General features: G+C 35.1%; 1 protein-coding gene across 3 annotated transcripts in view; it reads right to left on the bottom strand.

Moving 5' to 3' along the window:
* Nucleotides 1-24,441, bottom strand: part of CDH8 (cadherin 8) — a 334,384-nt gene that overhangs the window by 297,073 nt on the left and 12,870 nt on the right. For all 3 annotated transcript variants that reach the window (XM_021408725.1, XM_021408727.1, XM_021408728.1), the window contains exon 2: nucleotides 6,456-6,554. The gene's annotated coding sequence lies outside the window, so the exon portion shown is untranslated. The remainder of the gene's footprint in view (nucleotides 1-6,455; nucleotides 6,555-24,441) is intronic.

Genomic DNA, 24,441 nt, shown 5'->3' with positions numbered 1-24,441 from the left:
TACTAACTCAAAGAAACATACGATAGTGTCCTCCTTGTAGACAAAATAACTACCTCACCCTAATTTATCCTTAAGAATCTACTGTGAATTGAGGAACTGCTGTTGTGCATAGATGATTGGTTGTTAGAATTGTATCTTAAATGCATATGGCATACATATAACAGCATTAAGATACAGACATTAAAAAATTATCCACAATTTGACATACTCTTGGGTTGTACAACTGCCAACGTACGTCATAATATTGATCTGCCTGTATATCTATGTATTCATACAATTTCAGACTTTAAACTGCTGCAGGACACAAACAGTTCTAAAAATGGGGTACATGTAGAGCGTAGCTGAATAAAGCTAACTGAGTTCAGATGGTAAGTCACAGATTTTGCATGGACTTGAAAATATGGAAATTATTCCTTTGCCTTTCAAAGATAAAATCACTTGTGAGACACTTGTTGGTACTATCTTTTTCCTTCTTTCTCCTTCCTGCTTTTCCATTTACCAAACATTAACAGAATCCTGTCTGGTGTAACATTCATGCTACATTTGAGTTAGCTGCTATCACCATTTCTAAACCAATCAATTTTAGAAAGCTTTCCTGATTTATCATTACTAAACATTTATGGGGACATGCTACTGAAAACTCATAGCACAGGGAAGTTCTGTGTGCTGCTTGAAAAAAACTACCTCTACCTGTATGTTATATGCAAATGTTTCATAAGTCACAATGTGACTTAAAGCGTTTCTGAAAATCTGAAAATCATTAGAATGGTTTGGTTGGAAGGGACCTTAAAATAATCTAATTTCAACCTCCCTGCTATAGACAGGGACACCTCCCCCTAGACCAGGTTGCTAAAATGTTTCAGTTCAACTATGTGCATGTACATCACAATTTTTTCACATCCATTAGGTGCAACTGCGTATCAAGTTTGTATTTCTCCATCCCAAAATTAGGAAACCTGGTGCACAAACAGCACAAGAGATGGAGCAAGGGTTGGGTTTTCTCTCACAACCAGTTTGGAGGATACTAGCTTGAAATTCAATATATATCTATTTCTGTATTTTTGAAGTTCACAACTTCCTATGTGTCACTAATTTCACATTTCTTTCACTGATACATTTAGTCTGATAAACATTTCAAAGCAATTAAACAGAGATATAGTCAAAAGTTAATAAAAGCACAGAGCAAATTCTCCGCTGGGCCTAAATTTAATTATATTGTACATGTAATCATTTAATTTTATGAAGATGAAAATGGGATACCTTGCAATAAAAGGAACCCTGACACTGAAGTACTCAGATCTGCAGATTTAATGTGCTCCAAAACACATTCTTCTTATCACTATTCAGCTAAAAATGGAAAAAAAGACTTATACAAGAATACCTAACTCGTAATTCTGATACAAGAAAATTCAGGTTTTCATTCTGATAGCACTGAAGTTCTACCTATATCAGAATATTTATAGAACAGTTGTGAAAGCTAATCTTATATAGTATCTAAAAATTATGACAGAATGATACTCATTTGCCCTACAAGAAACCTGCATAAATTTCTGTAGCATGCTGAAACTACTATCCAGGTTGTAAAAGAGCACCATTTGAAATTCCAGGCCTGGGAACGAAGTAGATACAGACTAGGGAAAAAGATTATTTTTCGTAAGAAATGAATGGACAAACACATTGACAGATCAATAAAATTATCTGGTAGTTACAATTAAAAGTATCTGACAGATATTAAAAGAAAAAAATATAGCCTAATTTGAATATTCAGAGAGCTCATCCAAATGAAACACTGTTATTGACACAAATAATTGCATGTAGGATAAAAACTGAGTTTTCTCTGAGGAAAGTTGCCCCTGCACTGAAGTATTCTGTTCTAGGTTCCTTCACATCATGACATTTTTCTCACCATGCTGATTTTAACTGCTCATCACTCAAGTCAAGTGTGCCCTAGATAAGAATTTCTGGGAAAAGGTATCATCATGTTTCTATCAGTCCCCCAAACTGATGATTCTTCTAATGCTTCCTATTTTCCCTTCAGATCTAATAGTGATAGCTGTAAAACAAAATTTGAGCTTGGATTTTGGGTTTTGTTTGTTTGCTTTTTAAACCTTTACAAATCAAGATCTGCCAATTAGATTCCATACTCAGCCCTAAGGTAGAAGATAGCGTCTGCATAGAATGCTGAGGATGCATATTATCAGCTGAAATAAGAAATAAGCATTATTATTTTGTTAAATCCTTCATTCAAAAAGGCAATCAATCTGCTAAACTGGTTTTTCCATTCCCCCTTCCAGAGACCTTTCCCCACAGCACACAAACCAGTAACTGTCTGTAATGACTACGACAAAACCAGATCTCACATCACAGCATCAGAAAAGTTGAATTACATTTTATGAAGCTTTAAGAACATTTTGCATTTTTCCTATTTTTAGCTGCACAGACAAATACTAAAATAGAAATAAACAAATGTGGAAAGTTACTTGTGCACAACAAACCATGTCAGCAAATGCAGTACTGAAACTTCTTTTTCATTTTCATTTGTTTGTTGCGCATATGTTCAGAATTTGTAAGCATCGTTTGCTGTTAAATGACAATGAATTAACTTTCTACAAAAGGTCATTTCTCAGGGTGAAATTAAAAACTCGTTTATGTTTTGAAGTAATAGAATAAATCAAGAAAAAACAGCATAAGAAATTAATAAGAGGACGATACAGAAAAAAATTGCAGAGAGGGCGAAGAAGCAGATGGAGAAGGTGGAGGCGCTAAAGTGAAGAACCTATCATTTCAGGAGCTATATGAAACTGTAATAATTAAAAGATTTTTTAGTAAACAAAAATCTTCAAGCCTCTTTCAGAAACACTGCAGTAAGAATGAGCTAGCTCTCTTTCCCATATGTTGGCCCAGGAAAAGGAGTAGCAATATTGTTATTCCACCTTGAAAAGGAGTCAATTCCCAATACAAATTTTTCTCCCCAGTAGAAAAAGCTTTCTCTCATCCCCATGACATTTACTGCATTTATCCTCAGCTTCAATTTCCCTTGGTTCTGCACAGAACAAATCTGGTTTTTAGCTTTACTACTTAAAGTCAATTGTTCTACTGCATATAACATTTGGAATTATCTATGAAATAACAGTTACTGGAAAAGGGAAATGCCTCCATGCAATAGTAAATACAGTAATACTGTAAATACAATTCCGAAAGGGAAAATAAATCAAGAAAAACTGTTCATCTGGCATAAAGCAATGGACTTTTATGTTTTCACTAGCCACACATTACTCAGCCTTAGCTTTTATCAATCTGTTATTTTGAGAGGTATCAGTAACACTGATCAGAGCAGCATGTGCTGCTTCCACTATACAGAAATTGCAAATACTAGGAAGAGATAGAATCAGTTTTGAAGGATTTGTTATGTTATGTCCATTGCTAATCAATACCTTTTCTAGTCACAAAGGAGTTAAGCTACAATGACAAGTGAAAAGTTTGCAAGCTTACCGAGGCACTCTTACACGTTAGTTATATAGAAATTCTATTTGTTTATTGAGTAACAAAGCATTAAATGGCTGTTGAATTAGAGCACACACTGAAGCAGAGACAAGGCATACAATTGGATTCAGAACCTGCTTCCTATGTGTGTTCTCATAGAAAGTGACAAACTAATGTAAAAGTGGAAAAAAAAAAGTCTGTCTGTGAGGGCCTGGAAGCACTGTATCTAGATCTCTTCTGAAATTCTCCAGTGATAAGTTGTATAGTACAGATGGAACACAAACGCGAGCATGAGTTTAAGAGCACACAAAGATACTTCATTACTAGAAAGCAGAATAATATCTTTCTGTAGTATATTAGTGACATATCCAGCACACACTTCCATGGTGCTAAACAATGCTTAGATCTTACACACCACGGACTTTAAAAGACTTTTGGGGTAAGGTAAGATTAAGGCTGTCTCACTTTACCTCAGTGTCATACTAAGTTAACAGCTCTTGTTATAATATTTCCAGCTGAAGGTCTCCTCTTATACAGTTGTTCTGATTTCTAAAAGCAGAACAACCATGTTTCCAAATGAAAAGAACTGCATTTTTAAGATTAAGAGGAGTAATTTAGCCACAGACTCTTTAAGTTCATCAACTCTACAACAGTCCTGTTATTTTAATCCATAACCTGTATCACTAAAACACGAATGTAGTCACTTTTAAATAATTCTTTGGATATATTATATACACACATTCTTCACCAAATACTAGAAGTTCTATAGTGCCACAAACATTTCTGTCAGAACTTTTTCTTCTGTTCTAGACTACTTTCTCTGCTCTGAGACCACAGAGGGCAAATACTAATTTAATCCACAATAGATTACATGAGAAAAGTTTAATTTGATGTATTTTTAGTATAATGTATTTTTAGGTTCTTTAAGGTCAGTTTAATCCAGAATAATAGAGGCAGATAAAGCGAAACTACATTTTACAATATTAAAAGCACACAGACATGCAGGTGCTCACCCTCTTTTCTTCTTTGCTAAATTCCTCTTAACCCTTAAAATAAACAAACAAATAAATAATGCTGCTATTATAGGAATAGCAAACTCTGGGCCTTAGTAAGTTCAATTAGGCAAATCCTGACAGACTACAAACTGGTTTGGTTCCACTAGTTACAATTGTACTACAGCTATTAATGTCAGTTGAATCTAGGACACTCCTTTTGTTAAATAAAGTCACTCCAACTACTGCAGTAATTTAACAAGCAGAACTATGATTGCAATTTTTGTAACCATGAGCGCATCCACTGCTGCACTTTTATGACAATCAGACAATCTGCCTCTTCCACACTGGAGGTTAGGAACAGGCAGATTAATACTAAATAGGATTCCTTAAAAATGCTGTCTGAAAGATAGTAAGAAATTCTCTTATCTAAAGCAAAAACTTGGATTCCAAGATTTCAATTATTTTCGATTTCAATTTTTCAATTATTTAAATCATTTCAATTTATTTTTTTTTATTTCACAAATGTGTTCAGTGCTCTGGCATTCCTGTGAAGATCACATTTTCACTAAGAGTTTTTAATGCAATCCTGGGGTTGCAATTTTAGAAACTACTGCAAATTTCTAGATTGAGGAAGAAAGCTTTGAAGCTCAAACTTTCATGGTCTACTTTTAAAATTACTTTAAATGAGATAGCACAGAGCACACAAAGACAATGTTTTTAAAAACTATAAATCTAGTAAAAGAATCTTAACAGAATTTATTTAACAGTTTAACTTCTGCTTCACTCCACCATCTTCATCTTCTGTAAGTTACTGGGAAGCATTTTTACTTTTAGGCAATGAAATGGTTCTCATGCTGAAATGACTTACAGAATTCATTGATATATTTTCCTATTGATAGCAACAGGCAGTGGACGAGACTGTTGCTATCATGTTACTGATGTAACACTCAGGTTACTTCACCCTGAATATTCTAAGATCAATTCAAGTAAAAATGAGAAAACTGCTAGGTACACTACGCAACCTCAGAAATTACATGGAAGACATCCTTAAGAAGGCTGTGATTGCCTTTGACTTACTACTTGAAATTACACCGTAGTTACAGAAATTTATTAGCTACAGCAAAACTAATGAATGTACTTGCTGATCAACAGGTGTCTGTGAATTAATTCCTGCAGTTTTTATCCAGAACTTTGCAAATAATTTCGATGCTAGGAGCTGTTGGAACACTCATTGGCACAAAAAAAACCCAAGAACATTTGTGTGTGCAGACTACTGTTTTCTTTCCCTGTACAAATGTCAGAGCTGTCAGACAGCTGAAACATGTCCACAGATTGAAAGAAACAAACTGCTGACCTAAGCACCATTTCTAAGTCCTGAATCAAGGCTTTTTCTAACATGAATCTAACTTATTATAGCATTTGTTGACTGATCCACCTTGCTGGCCCAAGCAGCATTGTTAGCTAGGAAATTAAAGTTGACAGAGTTTATTCTGGGAAGTGATTAATTAAATGCCTTTCCTGGCAAATCCATTCATATCAACACAGCACGACATATACATTGACATAGTGAGAGAAATTGCTTTCAACAATAGAGCTCTGTTGACAAAACAGTGTAACACTTGGATCATTAGTAACAGTACATAAATCCATCTTCTCTATCAATCATATTTTTCTGACAAAAGTGTTTAGCAACAAGACAGTAAAAGGGTAGGAAAAATACAAAGATATATACATATATGAATTATATATTCATGTATAATTTTTAAATAAATATTATGAACAGAACAGAAACCATGAGAGCCAATAGTCTCAGCAGAGGAAAAGAAGGAAATTAATGATAGGCTAGAGGGAAAAGAAAATATCAAATAAATCCTTCTGAGGAAGCCATGAGCAAAAACTAACACTGCTATTAAATATATATATATGTATAACAAAAGAATGAAAAGAAGCAAGGAAAACTAGAATTCTTCAATTTACCTTGAGAGAAACAAAAGTGGCATTCTCAAGAGAAGCAGACAGACATCACGGTGTTCTGATTTGTGTCCTCAGTCACTGGTAGATCTCATTGTCCACAGCCTGGAAATATATTCAAATAAATCTACTTAAAATCTGGTTTAATAAATGTAGATTTCAATTATTTTTTTAACCATACAGATATACACTGACACCATCCTCCAATATCTTCATTACGTGGCTGTGCTCTTCACTGGACAAAGTTATCCCAAATGAAATTGCTTGCATGCCCACCTCCTTGTTAGCCTGAGCAAATAAAAGTCCCATTCTTAAAAAACCTTGAATATAATGAAATAATAATAGAGCAAAAATAGATTCAAAAATAATAGCTCTGGACAAAAATGAATGAAGTACTACAGTCTAAAGAAAAGCTGGTGACAATATCTTTTCACCAACCTCCAATAGTCCCAGGTTCACACAGGCAATCCAGTCACCGATAAAAGAAAACAAACCACATTGAGTATATGAGGGGCTATATAGAACAATCAGACTAGAAACTTGACTCTTGTTGCCTAGCGTAACTTATCTCTTAAAACTGTTCTACTTCCATCTTCATTATCTGATGCCAAAAAAGTAACCACTGAAAAATGCAAGAAAAAAATCTGTAACTTTAGCAATGACATTAGTTTTACTTGTTTGGGGCTTAAATTTCTGCCATAATACTTGTTCACATGCTAAATGTGACATTTTTATATACACAGGTATAGATGTATGGTACTGCATTAAAAAAAAAAAAAAAAGAAAGAAAGAGATCTACTGTTACATATTAAGCTGCCTGAGAAGACAAAGAGAACATTGAAGGAAAGAAAGAAAACCTTTAAGAGATAGTAATTATTGAGGATATATAATAAAAAAGGGGAGAAAAATATTTGCAAATCCCTAAGTCCATCCAACCAGCTTCTTACATAAAAGGTACTTTATGTTCCACCAATTATTTTTACTTCAAGTTAACTGTCCTAAATATACATCTATGTTGAAGAACATATTGCTTACATACATACTGCTTTTGTGTACTAAAATTCTTTACAACTGTGTCTGTAAAATAGATGAAGCAAGGAATAGAGGAAGGCTGAAGCTAAAAATCATTATTTTCACTTTTTAGGTCTGAGATGAAGGGTGCACAAACTGCCTAAATGGCCAGCTCGATGCCCAGCAACCAGAGAGACTTCAGGCAGCTCCAGGCTGGCACAGGATCCAGTTTCCATTGGCCCCTCACAAGGAGTATGTTATGGCACAGCATGATGAAACAGGGAAAAGCCACAACAGCAGCATCTCTGTTAACCATCGCCATCACTTTGAACTTACTCTAGGCTACACCTAGAGTCCTAGGTGCAAAATCCTTCAAATTATTCCTTAATTATTTTTGACCCTGATCAGTGTTTACTAAGTACATAAGAAATTTGATCCAGGATTCTCCAACCATAAAAATTTGTATATGACAGTATGTTACAATGATATGAAGAAATACTAATGTCATATAATATAAAAACATGTATGTACAAAAAGGATTCAGGGACTATATCTGCTAAAGTTCCTGCTCTTATATTAGTCTAGAAAGAAAATAGAAAAAACAATAGCTCAAGTCCTCTGAATTTAATTTTGTTTTATAGAATACAATTATGTTTTATAGGAACTGCATATTTGCATAGAAATTTGTAAAAGGACATTTCTTACCAGAATTTTAATTTAAGCTCATACAATAGAGCTGATCTTATTTAATAGTTTCATTTTAAATATGCAGTTAAGAGGTGCTAGGACTACAATTAAGACTCCACTTGATTTTCCTCTTACATGTTCTATTCTGTGGTAGAATAAATAAATAGACTTTCCCATTTTCCAGGTTCCATTTTTATATTAGTAATGTAAATAATTCAAGAGCATCTGCTTTTTAACATATTATCAAGTTTATTCTGTTTTTCACTTTGTTAATATTGTTGACATCTTAGTGGAAAATAAGTGAATGATTTCCTTTAATTCATACACTGAAACAGAACAATTCTGAGTTCTTCCTTGCTATAAACTTGTTTCAGCAAATATGTCACATTGAATAGATGAGTATTCACCTATATCTATTCCTCCTAACTCTTACAGTGGAAGTCAGTTAGGTTCCCTTTAAAATCTGCAGAAATAATTCCTGAATTGTTTTGTTGTTTGTTTGTTTTAAGGACCTGCACTACTGAAAATTGCAAACCTGAGTGAAGGAGAGATGTAAGGAGAGATATGAATCATAAAATGACAGAATTGCAGGGGTTGGAAGGGACCTCAAGAGATCAACGCGTCCAACTCCCCTGCTAAAGCAGGTAGCCTACAGTAGGTTGCACAGGTAGGCATCCAGATAGGTCTTGAATATCACCACAGAAGACTCCACAGCCTCTCTGAGCAACCTTTTCTGCTGCTCCATCCCCCTTACCATAAAGAAGTTCTTCCATGTGTTCATATGGAACTTCCTTTGTTCAAGTTTTAGGCCATTACTCCTTGTCCTATTGCTGTGCACCACCGAGAAGAGCCTGACCTCAACCATTTGCCTCCCATTCACCCCCTTTAGATATTTATAAACATTGATCAGATTCCTCCCTCAGTCTTCTTTTCCCCAGGCTGAACAGACCCAGGTCACTCAGCCTTTCCTCAACAGGAGATGCTCCAGGCCCTTGATCATCTTTATGGCCTTCCGCTGGACTCCTTCCCGGAGATCCTGAAAAAGCTGAAGGAAATTCATACACAGTTTTCTACTGATGATTTACATAAACTAATGAAGACTGTTGATATCTTCAGAGTGCTTCCTTGTATTCTTGCTGAACAATTACGCCTCTCACTCCTCAGCATGGATAGCCGTATCTTAGTCTACCCATTATTTAATAAAGACTTTCAGAACATTTAGAAATTCTCAGAAGCATAGTCAGAGAATGCTAAAAATGTGTGACTAATTAAGCACTAGCAAAATAAGGTCTTAGCTGAGAAAAAATACAGAACACAGAAAATGTAGAAACGCAACTCCTCACACATTTTGAATATCAACCTTAAGGCAGAGTTTCAAGCTTTGTAAATTCATATTGATACCACAATAATTCACTTCAATATGACAAGTCAACACTAGAAATGTGGAACACTTCTTTCAGAAATACTCTTGTTTTGGAGATATCCAGATTGGGTTTCTTCACAGACTTATCTTTTCTGAGAAACAGAGGTCAGTAAGGCTGACAGTCAAAAGACATTTGTACACACCAGCCTGTTGTGGACTGAACAGTTATTAAAAGTATTTGAGTACTTCTGCAGTAATATCAAAATATTTTAAAGACTTTGACATTCAGTTTCCTCACATTCTTATGACATTCTAAGAACTGATTAAGCGTTTGCTAATACTAGTAATTTATATGCATTTCTCCACAATTTAGTGCATTTATTCCATTTATTCCCTTCTTACACAAGTGACAAAAGATTTTTAAACTTCCTAACAACCAAAATGCTGTTTTTCACCAGCAGGGAAGCCTAATCAAGAAGGTACTGAGAGCTTCTCTGAATGGTCTCAATACTTAAAGCAATCAGCAGCTAAGACAAGTACTCAGAAGTCTCAAGAAAATGGGCTATGGGAAAAAAAATACTACGAAGTGACATCTGAACAAATTTTTTTGCTGTTCATTTCAAGATTGTTTGGCTAATTAACACACTACAGATCAGGTTCTAAGTGCTTACCAGCTCCAAAATTCAGACTACAGATTGGTGTCTAAAATTGGGCGTTTCATTAAGGCCGTATTTCAGAACTTTAATCTTTAAAGTACTTTGTCAATTGTTACAGTTCAGTACCCCAGGCAATTCCTGATGTAATGATTTGAAGACTTAAATTAGATAATCACATGCATGGAGAAATTCCACCATCTATCTCCCTTTCTTTGTTCTGCAGGACTGGGACGGAAACCTTACCATTGCAAGTTTTCCCAATCTTGCTTCAGAAGAACATTTGAACAACACTATCTGGTGGGATTTAGATATTTCTACATTTGTGTGACCTTAACAAAAAGTACAGAGACGAATTTTAATCACTCAGACTGCTCTTTTTTTAAAAGAGGTAACTAGTTATTCTAGCTAAAAGTAACATTCAGATGTTAGACGAGAGTTGTTCTTTTGTTTGAATCATTTAATCCATCCAAAAAGGCAGTAATTCAGAAGGTACTTTGGAAACTCCCACAACTTTTCAGATATGGTACAAAACAAGATTTCAACAATGCAGCCAGAAACAATCACTGCATTTCCAAAGTACCTTTTTCCAGTTCATACCTCATTGCAACATGTCATCACAGAAATGAAAAAAGCATTATTCACTACGATGAGAACAATATTTTTTATATCCATTTTAAAAATCTAATTCAACTTCCCTTTAGTGTATGAGTCTAACATATACAAAATTCTACCCCCAAATTCATCAATACTTGTCAGCAAAAAAAAGGAATAGAACAAACCCAGAACCTATTTTGCTTCTTCCTGTTTTTCCTCTAAATCAAAACACCTCAATGCGTCTATTACTGCACTGATCAGTTACTTTTCATATATATGCAGTTTTAGTCCATTAATTATTTAAATATTTAATTATGGACTTATGTTGTTTATCTGGGTAAAATAAGCCCCCATTTAACAAACACAAAAGCTTTAGGCTCTGTTGTTATTAGTGTGTAAAAACCTATGTCTAAGTAATCTACCACGGGACGCGTCACCTCTGGGGCATACTCGGAGTTCTCCAGTACTTCAGAAAGAACTTTGTCTTAGACTAGATGACTGAAATGGCTGAAGTTAACTAAGAAGATTCATGTGTTGCATTGACAATGGTTTCAGGTACATCAGTAAATTACACAGATGTTAATTTAGAAATGAGATTAAGTAAATCATGCACAGTATAGTTCCTATGGAGCACATGCTCCCTTTACTCCAGAATGTGCTTGCTTGCTGTGATCCCTTTAAGAAATTCATTCAAATTCTGTAAAGTGGCAGTCAGAACACCATTTATTGAAGCTATCACTATGAGGAAGGAGATGATACTTTAGATGTTCTTGCATTCCTTCCAATGTTGAGAATCCCAGTCAGGGTGCAGCATGTCATGCATATCCTGTCTGCACAAAGGTTACTATTTTGTCTGAGTTCCTACAAGATTTTCTCTAAAGAGAACAACTTTGTTCAGCACCTCTACCGTCAAGAAAGAGGGAAATCCACAGGAGATCTAGTTGCTGTGTTTTGAGATAAAGGCAGTGTTATACAGTTGGCATAATCACTGGCACTGAGAAGGAACCTACAGGCTCCTCTTTTACAATGAAGTGGCTAAACTTATCGTGTGGCAAATGAATATGCACAGCACAGTGCATGTCTGAAGATTAAAGCTGTGTGTCCAGCGCAGCACAGGCCTGCAGCAGCTGAAATTAACTCTCAAGCAAACTACTGAATTCCCAGTTTAAGGTGGTGTTTGGGTTCATGTCACTGTAACATTAAACTACAAAGACTGCAACGTTGTCTCCAGTAGTATACAATCCAAGGCATTTTCTCAGAACCTGATAAAAGATGTTGTGGGTTTTTTGGTTTGTTTCTTTGCTGTTTTTAAATGAATTTTAAATATAGTGTGCCGCATTACATCTTCCAACTTATAGCCGTATCAAATTCACTTTCTTTTTTTTTTTGTATGTTGTTATATGCCTGCCATTTTTATCCTTCCTGCTCAGGTTTACTCACCCTTACTGCTTTTACAATATGTGACACTCAAAAATGAACCAATATGCGCATATCAAAGACAGAATTCACACACCCCAAAAAGAATAAGGGAACATAAAAAGACTGCAAAAGGATATAAAGAAAATTTAAACGTTTTGTTATGCTGACAAGGGTAGTGACACAGAAAGGAATGGAGAAGCATGGTACAAGAGAAAGAAGGAGCAGCTTGACCACCACATGCCATCTCTAAGGTCTACACAATCTTGTTTGTATCCACAGCAGTGCTGTGGAACTCAGAAGAGTGATTTCTACTCTTGGGGGTAAGGACAATCCACTTTATTCAAGGTAGAAGGGAAGCTGTTGAAAAATATACTATGTATATAACAGTGTCATGGTTTTACGATTTTTTTTGTTATTGGCATCAATTGTTTAATTTTAGTGTAGAAGAGAGAAAACCTTCCTCTCAAATCTCTGCAAGTCTTGTAATCTGGAAGAGTTCGCATCTTCTAATGTTTCAAATTGGCTAGAAGGAGAGTAACAATGCTAACATAATAAAATAAGGAAATTACAAGAATAAATCATCATTTATCTTTTGGGCTTTCTTTATTTGACTTCAAAATATATTTCTAATTAAAATAAAACGTAAGCCAAATATCTAAAAAGCTGAACAAATTGCAGTACAAAATTCATATTCAAGTTTGAACACCCACAGTACAACTGACAGCGCTGTGTTATATATGGATACTCTTACAAACCTAAAATGTATAATTACTATGGTTATACCTCTATCCTTGACAGACAATGTGTGTATATATAAAGAGGTCTTTTCTGTGTAGTAAGACTGAACAGCTTTAAATGCCACCGTAATTTAGGAAAATAAATGTAAATTGCTGAAGACTGTCATACTTTTAAAGGATTTCAGTGCTCATTAAATTAAAAGCTTTCAATTTTTCAAAACAAGAACAGGTAGCCCATTCTCTCATTCTTTTCACATAACATTAATATTTTCATAGCTAACGTTAAGCTTCTTCCGTAGTAAAATTACACCAGAAGTAGACCAGTAAAAGCAAGCAGAGGAAACATTTATCTCAAGAGTGTTACATTTGTGTACTTTAATGCTGCACTGTGAGAATGAGAAAAGGTGGAATTGAGGCTCTGTTTATTCTAATATTCTGATTTTTTTCCCATAGTATTTACACTGATCCAGTAGTACTTTTGTGATTTCTAAGGTGTGGTATGTCAATTATTAATTACTTCAGCTTCCTGAAGGCTGTCACCTTGCATCAAATTATTCATGAGGCAATTAGAGGGAGGTAAAACTATCAAGGAAGATGGTCCAACTTTTTTTATTCATGAACCATGAGCTTCCTGAAGAAGGAAAGCAGAGGGGGAGAACTGGTTTCTCCTCCCTGGGAACGTAGGACAGAACACAGGGGAACGGCACAAAGCTGAGCCAGGAGAAGTCCAGAGTGGAAAGAAGGAAGAATTTCTTCGCTGTGAGGTTGGTCAAACATGGAAAGAGGCTTCTCAGTGAGTTAGTTGATGCCCCAAGACTGCCAGCATTCAACATGCATTTTGTTAACATCCTCAATAAGATATTTTAACATTTGGTTGTCCCTAATGCAGTGAGGCAGTTGGTATAGATCTTGGAAGGCCCGTTCCAACTGTAGTACTCTACTCTATCTTATCACCACCTTCTAGGACTTATTACTGAGATACCTTCTAACCTACCCTACTGTCAGCTCACCCAATCCACGTTTTATAAGCTTCTCTATGACTATCTCACAAGAAACAATGTTAAAACCTTACTGAAATCAGGATAGGCAATACTGAGCACTCTTCACTCATCTACTGAGAGTTTTGATGATTTAAAATACATTTATACTGACAGCAGTTAAGCACCTTACAGTACATCAGAAATGTATGTTATTACATAAAAGTAAAACAAACAAATTGCTGGATTTTGAATGACCATGTTACTATATTTGCTCAAAAAACAGAACTGCTTAGCTTCTGCAATACCATCACTTTAAACCAGACCCATGGTAATATGTGTTTTTGTATGAGAATAATACATTAAATTAATAACCACATTACAATCGCAGAGATTTAAAATATTGCTTACCCATGGCACTAAGAGGATTCTTTTCATCTTGAAAGAATATTTAAAAATTAAAATATGATTTCACAAGCATTAATCTGTTTCTTGTGCAGGCCCATAAGGCACATTCTAAGTGCATTAATGCATCCCTGAGCTGGTGGTTTATATGATAAGATGAGGCTATAATGAGCCACATCCTAACAATACAATGTACTTGTGTGTTATTGCTATGTATCTTCGCTTGGGAGCAATTTGCAACTCTCATAAAAGAAACTGCAACTATTCAACAAGATAAAATAAAACAAAGTATGAAGTTTTATACTGTTAACATTGACATATTATGATTTCTATTCTATTTATTGCATATATAGTCTCTGTTTTCTGAGCAAAAATTAGTCTAAATCACATGCTTGTTCATAGAACATTTTGCTTCAAAAGTCTTCCAAAAACTGAAGATCTTCTTGGGAAAATTCTTGTATTCCATAATGCATACAAGCTTTTGGGACCTCAGAAGTCCTTTCATCATTTAAGTGGTGTAGATGAGACTGCATATAAGATTTTTAAGATCTTCACCAGCCATTTAGAGCTGTGTCGAGGCCCCCCACAGTTAAAATTCTCTAGTAATGCATCTGTTCACATATTAGCACAAAAATCTGAACACTGTAACACATTCTAGCACGCTAGGAACTGCTACAACACAACAATATTTATTGAGAAATTTTTCATAGCAAAAGTTTCTCCTTAAATTTTCTCAGTCACTCTGAAAAAGACATCTGAATTAACAAGTACAAATTTGCCTCTCTCCTGAAGAAAAGGCTTATTCAAGAGTTTAAAAGTAACAGAACATATTGCATTGAAAAAAATACTCGTTTTTTCCCTGCAAATATGCCCCCTGACAACAGAGCACATATCAAGACTGCTGTCACAGTATTGCTGTCACAAGCAACGACCTCTAAATGGCATTCTTTGTGCTGAAGCATACAGCTACTCTGCTAAGGTACTACACTGCAAAATACGACCCTTTCGTTAAAGTAGTTCCATATTTGTATACTCTTTAAATGAGATTTCTGATATACACCAGAAAAAAAATGGCTTCTCTGCTGCTGTACCCAATGTTTATTTTAAGAAACAAGCATTCCAACCCTAGTAGCTCTTTCTGTTGGATTTTGTTTTGTTGTTGCTTTTTTTTTTTACACAGTTTTTGAGACTCTACAACAAACACGTTGTCAAAAATCAGAGCAACTCTACTATAACAATTGCTTTTCAAGTCCCCGCATTATGCCACTACAGACTCCTTGTACCTTTAGGGCTTGTAGTCCAGGATATATGAAACTGAATGTACATTCCCTATTAATCTGAAACTTACCGTCTTACTCTAAAGTAGCGCTGTCATAACTTCCCAAAATGAACTACCACAATTAAAGCAAATAAAAAACAAACTCAACTCAGCACCAGCACCAAAACACCACAACAGAGGTTTACAAATGAAACTCAGTACAAGGTGAAAGTAAGCCTCACTCTTTATCTCTGTAGTGCCAGCAGCTATCAATACAGGAATAACACACTTTTTTTCATGTCCTGTGCACCCCCCCACCTGTACATTAGTGTGCACAGGAGCTACTGCAATGCAGGATTCATGCATAGGTGGTAGAGAGCAAAAGCAGAGAAATGTATGCAAGCTATTCAGCCCTTGCACTGTAATGACAAACTCTTTTCCAGAACTCAGTACAAAGCACAAAATTTATATTGTTCATCAGCAACATTATCCAATATCTTCACCTACAGCAAGTGCTCAGACTCATATCTCCCATTTAGTCTCACACTGAAATGAAAGATGCTTTAATCTTTGTAGCACAGAAAGATTTCAGGAATATTCATTTTTTAGTCTACAGTTATTATTCACTGATGACAATTATGCTACCCTATTTAGCTTTTATGTTAAAAACTGTAGACTATTCAAGATAAGTCTTCTGGTAAAGCAAAGCTCTAGCAGCAACTGCTTGTTATTGCAGGTACTGGGTTTTGCTTACTTTCCTAAATTTGAATCCATATTCAAGTGATAAGTCAGTCATTATCACTGCTTATACTTCCAGCTTCATATATGTGTGATATTATAAGCATATATATTTATACACACACATTATATAATTTTATATATGCCACATCACACACATCACAGAGTGATGAGGGAGAAAGACCTTTCCATCCCTAGATGATCATCTTAGCAACAGATTATATTTGCAACTCATGTTTTTTGAGGAGGAAAATAACTTAGGTCACACTTCCAGGAAATTCTCTCTCTTCCTCCTCACCCCCAGGGAAAAAAAAAAAAAAGGATTGATAAAGAGCAAAAGAAGTTGAGCATGCAGAGATTGCTGAGACTGCAGTGAGATGTGCAGTCTCAAAAGAAACAACAGATTTCTTCCTCACAGCACAACAGGGAACCTTCAGGACATGTGCTATTTTGAAGCAGAGCAAACTCAGTGCACAGCGGTGAAATAAGCCACAGAGGGCACAGTTAATCTTTATTTTTTTCAGAATCACATCACATACTTGTTGCTTGTCCAGTAGATTTCTCATTAAGCACTATACCTATATATAGTATAGTCTACAGAATAAATGCCAAATTAAAGTATTTTAAATGTCAAACAAAATAATTATAGCAGCATGTTGATTGCTTTTTATATATGTTTCCTTTTCAAAGGTATAAAAATCATATAGTAGTTTTCTTCCAAAGAAAACTGTTGTACTAACAAGCCAAAACTAAGATTATAGCACCATCTACTGATTTAATTCCAATTTTTACTTAAACTACATGTTTGGTTTTTTATCCAAATTGATGCCAACAAAAATACTGCTAGTAGAAAAGAAATATACAGTAACATTGAACCTGTTTTCACAATGTGAGCAAAATACTCCCAGATGGCAACAGTGTCTTTGTTTGGAAATACATAGTATTCACACATACCACCAGCTATTCATTAAAATAAAGCCAGAAGGTCAAAGAATTGAAAATGGGAGAAGCAATGTAGAATCAGGAGCTGATATTAAAGCATCAGCCTTAATATTACTAGAGTCCAGATGGAGATCTGTAAGGTCAGTAAAGTAAGATTAAAAACAAACTTTTTTAGAAAGGAAAATAGTTTGATACTGTAAACAGAACAAAAGACACACACACACACACACACACAACATTCATGCAGGGCAGAACAGCAGGAGATGCCTTGTAAGTGTGTATCTTAAATCTCTTGTACCTATTTTTCTATTCTTAACCATAACCATACTGTTTCCTGTGTTTTCTTCCTTTAATTTCTGAAGCATTTACCAAGGTATGGTAACTTAGAACTTCAAATTACCATAGAATGATACTCTGAGCCTGGTAAGCATAAGGAGACAATTCATTAAAAAAAAAAAAAAATCATTTGTCAGAAATATTGAAAGTATTGAAAGATACTTTCAGTCTAAAATATCAAGCCAAATTTGAGAAACATCTAAAGTTCACCGCATATTACTGTTGGGGTCTTCAAAATGTGTATAAGTACAGAACGAATCTGTTTTGTGAATGCTTTACATGCTATTAGTTTGTGCATGTGTTTCATGTGAGAGAACAAAAATAGATTATGGCAGTCTCTACTGGAAGGATCTGTGTTAAAAGACACCCTGGTGCTATGCACAGCCTCACAGCAACTTCAACACCATTCATCAAATTCACATGCTTTTATTCATATGAAGAAAGATTCAGGTCTTCATTAGAATGCTTTCATATTTGTATCCCAATCTAGGAAAAAAGCTGGTGAGATTTTATTTTTAGACCTATGGTGAAGGAATGCTGGAAAATTAAAATAGAAATCAGATACCAAATTTTGGATTCATACACTTCAACCAAAAGACTTGATTTGGAAAATTAAGGGTGCTCAGTTGGAAGCTGGAAATAGCCACAACAGGCCTCTAAGTACAAATCTGCTCTTACTTTTTAAAACACTCTCTTCAAAAGCATTTTAGACTGAGTAGTCTAAAGGCAAACCTACAGTTTAATTTTATATTTTTGCTTATTAATTTTTCTTTAAGTCAAACATTTGTAGTATATTTATAATGAAGGGATGAAGAAAAAGGAAACGGCAAGTATAGTAAATTGCTTGGACTTTTCAAGCCAGAATTCAAAAGCTTGGCCTCTTCTCAACAGGCAAAAGTTACCTACTTGCATTACATGGCAGACAGACAGACATTCAGTAATGACTCGTGGACCTCTTTAATCATCAGTCTCAAGTTCCACTCTCAGAAACGTGGTATTTTCTCTTAACAGAAGGAACTTTGCAGAACTACATTAATAAAGGCTTCTGATGAAATAATCAAAGTACCAATGTGTGCTCAATGAAATGAACATGAGAAGGTGTGAGATCAGTGAGTGACAGAAGACAACTCTACAGCAAGCCAGACATATCCAGATCTTGACAGAACAGACAAGGATAGAAGTGTTACAGGTCATGCACACAGCCAAAGGCAACTGCAAATGAAGCTTTCAAAATAAAAGCTTCCAGGCAGTGCATTAGACTGCAGAAAGAAACTAAGGACTCAGAACTTCTGTGAAACCACTGAATTTAAATGAATTTTAGAAGAACTGTACCAAGCTGTTTCACCTCCCCCATGTACTGCTACTGAAAGCTGTAAGACAACAGAAACGCAATTTACACTTTAACCAGATGTTTCAACCTGAGGCAACATGAAATTATTTCCTATTCCTGAGCACTTCTTTAATGGATTCTAAGTATTGCTAATGCCTTTCTGGAGTGCTACAAGGAGGTAGATTTGGCTGAAGAAAAGCATGCATCCTCTACAGCAGATTTGAAGTGTCTCCTTGTACTGAAGTGAGACAAATTCCTCTCCAAGTGTTTCAGAGACCAGAAATCTGGAAAGTAAGATTTAATTGCATTGAAGAAACAAGCTGTGCTTCCTGGATTTCTCAGCTGCTATCGAGGAGAGTCAATACATTCTTACTCAAATTTCATCACTGATTTTGTGCTGATAACCGAAATGTTGAAGCGTGACACTTTCTACTAACTACTATGTTTGCCTTCCAGATTCAGCAATGTGGTCTCACAGCCATACTCCTTGACACTGCTGGCTGCTTTTCCAGCATACACTAATTACACAGCCGTGTACAGGTTAGTAAGCTCCAAGGCTCCTCAACGTGGAAGGCTCTGTATTGTTAGTCTAATACAGAGCGTTGCTGACCTTGGACACCTGAATCATCCCAATTCCACCATAGCCAGGCAAATAAATCACAGACATCCACAGGTAGATCCTGAACAACAGCTAAAGTTTCAATGAATATTCTTGAAAAATATTATTTCCACAGAACATTTGAACTGCTCAACATCTCTTGACAGAAAATACTTTGAGAGACAGTTTCTCAAGAGCTCTGGTTATGGAATCTTAAAGAAGGAAAAGGAGATCTGGACAATCCTGCCTGATTGCTTCTGATTAACTAAAGCTTTGTTAGATAAGAGCACAGAAGACCTTCAAGTAGTTTAGTGCAAAATAGGTACTGATGCTTTAAGGGTACATCTAATTTCAGCTGGTTTTGTGGAGACCTTCTTGACCAACTGAGAATTTACAAACTTAAAGGTTCTTGAATTTTGGAAGAAACCTGCTCAAGGCAGCTACAGCACAGCCAAAGGCAAGTTCAAGCAACCCACATAGACTGAAATCCTGTGAAAAATCACTGCCCTTGCTACATGTCACTAACCTATAGTCTCAGAATGAATATTCATTCAGACTCGCATCTGATCTGTATCTAAATCTGACACTGTAAGGTTTTCCAGGCTTTAAGATAATGTTCTCCTTTCCTTTAACATACCTATAACTGATACGAAATGACAGTGACTGAACATTTAATTATCTATATATTTATTAAACTGATGAGCAATTTATCTAAATACAAACACATGCCTGAAGTATGCACAGCAGCAGCTTAGCTATGGCTATAACGTATCAATGCATTCATTTTTTTTAATTCTCTCACTAAGGATTACTAAGGATTGCACTCACATTTATGGTATTACCCATAATGCTCATTTTAAGCTTTTGTTCTATTTTTTTTTTTTAAACAAATACTCACAAAACTTCTTCCATCTAACAGCTTTGAGATGTGTGGTTTCATTCCTTTCTTCCTTCTTTTTTCCCCCATTACTAGCACCATGACCCTAAATGATCCTACACAGAATACTTCTCGCACACATTATGACAAGTGTAGCAATGCAGACTGCCACTTCCACTGCAAAGAAGTCACAGGAGAACATCAAAAGGAATTTTATATGTGCTACCTCCAATATTTTAGTCCGTTCTTGAATTGTTACCCATTTTCACCACACGTCAGTGGTAAAAGAACAATCTACAGTTTTCTGAATGCTTTAAGACTAAAACACAGAAAGCATGTAATCATTCTATGGAAAATAGTTAGAAAAGATGGGTATTCTCTATTTATTTGCTTATTAAGTATCAGAATTTTCTCTTCCGTTCTTTGGCAAACCTCAACAGTTGTAAATTTGCTATCTCCCCTCTATCTCTACCACCATTAAGTTAATCAGCATCCTCCTCACATTCTAGCAATTAGAGCAAGAAGTATGCATTTACCTATGGCAAAATCATTCCCAGCACATTTACTAAATTTAACATTTTGCAGTGTTCTTTGAACTTGAGCCTTATCACACATATGCCGGTGTAGTTATGTTATATTACACCCATATTTTGCTAGTTTGAATTCCATCTTCCCTGCTAAATCTACAATATTTGCCAAAGTACTGTATTTTTTTCAACAAATTAGAATTTGCTTCACTAAGGTTCTGTAACGAAGTAAGAAACTTGAATTTATGTACACTTATTTTCCTGATGCTGGATTTTTCCTTATAATGCGAATAGTTCAGACTTCCTCATGGATAACTCAAAGGGAAATATTAAACTCATGCATTGATCCATGGTCTATGTTATTCAGGTCAGACTTACTAACTGCAAACATGTTGTTTCCATGCTAAAATTCTGAGTTTGTCTTGCAAAAAAATTTAGAAAAAGTGTTTTGCTTTCTCTCTCTCTTTTTTTTTCTTTTAAAAAAAAAAAGCACAATAGACTTGGTCTGGAGAAAGATGAAAGATTCTTAATATTTGGGATGAGGTGTGAGACTTGTAGAGCTGAACTCGGCAAAATGATAAGCTGACTAACAATAACAGATTTTTAAAGTGGAAGGAAAATAATTCAGATCAGACTTGGAAAGTATTTTTAAGGCAGCCATGAAGTATGCACATTACATCAGGGAAGTGAGGGAAATAGCATGGCTGTTTGCTGGACGATAAGGTGTTTCAAGGTTTCCTGTGTCCATTCTGAAGTAACTACAGGTGAGATCAAAGTGTGTCACATAGGCTTGGCCAGAAGAGGGCTTTTATACATCAGAAGGTTTATTAAATATTAGATAAAAATATTATTTTTTTTTCTTGTTTATCACAACAGAGCATAGGTTTAGGCTTGCATCATTTCCTATCAGCATTAGAAGAAACACATTTGAAGTCTCTTAAAAAACAATGAACAAAACCCTGAATGATTTCCGTTAACATTTTCTGAATAATCCCTTTACCTATTCCTTTGAACAGGTTCTAATTGTTTAGTTTTTTGTTGATTATTATTGCTATTAAATATAAGTAAAAGAAAGATTGCATACGAGCAAGAGATTGTCAGTATTTGCAAACACTTTTGAAAATATCACACTATAACTGAGTATTAATACTGTTCAGCTACTTAGAACTGCTTAAGGTGTCAGCTTTTCCTTAGTGCTACAGATTTTTTTGGCACATGCAAGTTATCTCAATTCCCAAGCAGCATTAAAATAACAAAACAAACATGCAAAAAAACCTGCACTACCACCACCTTTCATCCGACTTGAGATTGAGTCACTATAAACTCATATAAATTAACTATTCCAATTATTTCATCATCAGCCACGTCAGCTGGAATAGATCTAAAATATAAACAAATGCTTTCTAAACCCTCAGTCTGAAAGGATGCAATTCCAGTGAGAATAAGAATATAAAAACTTCCCGTATAAGCTTTAATGAAGATAGTTAAACTTCTTTTCACATTTGTGAAATGTGAGCTTAACAAATGACTCCATTCATTTACATGATGAATGACTGCTCATATGTAAGCTCTTTATTGTATCTAGCAAGAAAGAAAACAGCTCTTCTGCATGGTTCTGCAGTTGTTATTGCTTTCCTTTCCTTCTCATTCCAATGTTTACTGGAACATTCAGTGGGAAAATATGACAGCTATTGTACACCAAAGGAGTGATAATTAGTCTTATATAGCTGTCTATGTTGGCATGCCATTTTTAAGCTTTTTCACAGAATTACCTAATCCACTGCTGTATACAGTCTTTAAAAATTAAACTTCTTGCCTATGATCTCCAGTTTTAAGAAAAGTTTAAAGAAATATCAAACGGGCTTACATATGCTTTCTTCAGGCACATAGAAATTTTTCATTTCTTTCACTTAAGACAAGGGAAACCAAGGAATTTTCCAGTTCTTAAAAAACTTCACACATTTCAGAAAGGCTGCAGTGAGGGCAGACCGGACAGATTTAGTTCTTATTTTTTTTTTGACTAGAAATAAGAAATCTGGATGCAGACACCCATCGTTAATCTAAAGTATAAATATTCAGACATCCTGACATAGTTATACTTTAAAGGTGATAGAAGTAGAGAAAAACTTCCAAAACTGCTGGAAAATTTGACACAGCTATTCATGGAATATCAATCAGAAAAGTGAAAGCTCAACAATTATTCCTTTATTTCTCTCCATCCCTCCCCTCTCTACCTGCCTTTTTTTTTTTTTTTTTTTTCCAAAATAGAGGAAAAGAAACTCTGGCTGCCTGTTTCTGCTTTAAAAGCTTTTTTCTTTTCTAATGTTAGCTCTAAATGCTAGAGATTTAAGCTAGCTTAATAATTAGATAAAATTTACATTGATATTTCTACACAAATACCTGATCATTTAGTGAATCTGTTCCCCAAGTAATGCAATTCTCTCCCTACCTCATTTTAAATGGCTTATGTCTTTTTGGCACCTAGGTCTTGGAGTCAAATAGCAAAAGAGTCAGTAAGTACATTTTACAATTCAAAACATGAACAGAAGAGAACACAAGTGGTGTCATCTTACAGATAACTGGAAGACAGTAATACCTATGGCAAAGAACACAAACTTCACTGCATTGCTTCTGTGTTACAGGCCACACAATCCTAATAGTGCTCTCAACAGTTAACGTTTCAAGTTATTTCCTCTTTCTTCTATTCTACCTTAATATTATCAACCATGCAAGTCAATCAGACATTTTACTGTACATTAAAGCATAGTTACAAAATGAGATTAAACGTAATATTTCTTAAGGTTGCTACTGGATGGAGTTTTCTGCATCATGACCAGGTTGAAATCAGTATTTAAATTAATTATGACAGCCATATAAATTACACATAAGAGACTTCTAAAGCTAATTAGTGTCTGAGAGTTTTAATTTGATGTCTGTCTTGGTGTAATACCTGCTTTATGGATTAAATTAATTTTATTAAGACTGCGTTATTATAAATTTCCACTTTCATAGTTCCGTAAGTTTTACAATTACATGCCATATTTGAATCATAATTGAATGAAACAATATCATTATGTTCATGACTGCTTTCCTACAGACTTAAAAATAATATCCTCTGTTTTCTTCCATTCACAGAAGTCACAGCTGCTATAGCAATCTGAGCCCAAAGAGCACTGCACTTCAAGGAATCAGTAATCCACGTAACAGTTAATGTGGAAGGATCTGGCTGCATGGACAACATTGTCTTAATGTCTGTGGTGCACTGTGCCTATTTTCCTTTGTTGCAGAATAAACTTGGTGGGTTCACTGTAATACAGGAGCTTGTATCCAGCTCCCTCTCAGTACCAGAAATGGCACAGCCTGCATCTCTCATCTTTATCTAAACGTACAGCACAAGTTCTCAAGGGAACATCACTTTTATTTGACAGTGGAAATGATGAATGGAGTTATTTTCTTTTAACAAAACCCTATAAAGCTCAAAAGACAAAAAAAAAAAAAAAAAAAAGTCCCTTTCATGAGCAGTGCTACACAGCTCTG

The sequence above is a fragment of the Numida meleagris genome, chromosome 10, assembly GCF_002078875.1.
Source record: "Numida meleagris isolate 19003 breed g44 Domestic line chromosome 10, NumMel1.0, whole genome shotgun sequence".
Classification (NCBI taxonomy): domain Eukaryota; kingdom Metazoa; phylum Chordata; class Aves; order Galliformes; family Numididae; genus Numida; species Numida meleagris.
This window is presented reverse-complemented; position numbering and strand designations above follow the sequence as displayed.